At 29.7% G+C, this 1,456-nt stretch overlaps 1 non-coding gene across 1 annotated transcript; it reads right to left on the bottom strand.

Annotated features, from left to right (window-relative positions):
* Nucleotides 1–532: 532 nt before the first annotated feature.
* Trnal-caa lies at nucleotides 533–646 on the bottom strand. Its single transcript has 2 exons — nucleotides 609–646; nucleotides 533–577 (listed from the first exon to the last, which is right to left on the bottom strand). It is a non-coding gene; the product is annotated as a tRNA-Leu (tRNA).
* Nucleotides 647–1,456: the final 810 nt, after the last annotated feature.

The raw sequence follows: 1,456 nt of genomic DNA, 5'->3' as shown, positions 1-1,456 counted from the left end.
ATTTACGCACTGTACGGAATTATTTTCATAAATAAAACATGGTATATATTATATTTGATAGTGGTTATATAATATATACCATGTGTCCAATATATTAGGACACTTGTTAATCGCTGTATTACATTAATCAACCAATTATATCGGATTTTATTGTCCTTTGAGTAAATTGACAAAAGTACTATGGGTTAGTCTTTTTTTTCTATTTTCTTTCGATATCGGATCTGGCCTCTTTAAGCCTATCAGAAATTTAGATATTCATTTCTTAATATTTTTTAATGTAGTGACCAATATTAAGAAACAAATTATCATAAATTCAAAATAATTAATTATAATAAGAAAAATTGCGTTTGTGTCATATGAGGTTCCAACTTCGAAAGATTGTTGTTGGAAAATTATATTATTATATAATCCTATTGTAGGAAAATTAGAAATCTAAATATAAAAAATATGATTACAAAAAGAACTTTAAAAAATTCTAAACTGCGTATAGTTGATAGTTTTAATAAAAAATTGTTAAAAATATAAAAAAGTATGTCAGAAGTGGGATTCGAACCCACGCCCTCAGAGAGGACCAGAACAGCTCAACCTGATTCACAGGCAAGATTTCTCTTGAGTCTGGCGCCTTAGACCGCTCGGCCATCCTGACGAATACACTGCGACGCCAAATTTATCTAATTGTTCTATTTAACAATATACATCTATTTAAAGATAATGTAGTGATTAGTAGGTATTGCAAAAAACTCTTTTTATTGTTACATAGTACTATTTTTCTGCTAAAATATGTTTTTCATGAATAACGTGCAATATTTTGGGTACTTAGACTTAAATAACTTATATAAAGTTACAAAATTATTTTGTTGGAATTCTTTCGATGTCAAATACTGCAATAAAAACCATTACAATTTACATAAATTCAAAGTAATAATGAAACAATATTGCTCATAGTTTAGTACAGGCGCTGCAAAATTTAAATATCACATCTGTGTTCAAATACGTTCGTAATATTTTGTGGTTTCTAATGCGCAGAGGCGATGAGAAGGTGGAGAAACTGTTCGTTGTTGGTAACACAGAAGGTAAAAGATGACGTGCCCGTTTATCAACCAGATAGATCTTTTAAGTCCTTAAAACTACAGTGTAATTAGACGCTGGACAGAAACCGGTGGAAACGGTCCGCTTCAGATATTTCTTGCTGACCACAAAATTCAGACATGAGCTAGCGTTGAAGAAGAGAGATTATAGTAGGTATATGTAAAATGTCTGAGTTTTGTAGTAAGTTTGTAGCGATTTTAAATTATCTCTATAGTTGAAACATAGAGTGTTGTTAATTAATTAATCTCTATAGATAAAACTCGTTACCATTAGATACGTATGATAAGAAAACAAGGCACTGAAAATATACAACAACCATTATCTTTTAATGAATGACTTAGAGTATGATATATAGAATTAATTTGTC

This window comes from Pieris brassicae, chromosome 9 (genome assembly GCF_905147105.1).
Source record: "Pieris brassicae chromosome 9, ilPieBrab1.1, whole genome shotgun sequence".
Taxonomy (NCBI): Eukaryota; Metazoa; Arthropoda; class Insecta; order Lepidoptera; family Pieridae; genus Pieris; species Pieris brassicae.
The sequence above is the reverse complement of the archived record's forward strand: the minus strand, read 5'-3'. Positions and strand labels throughout refer to the sequence as shown.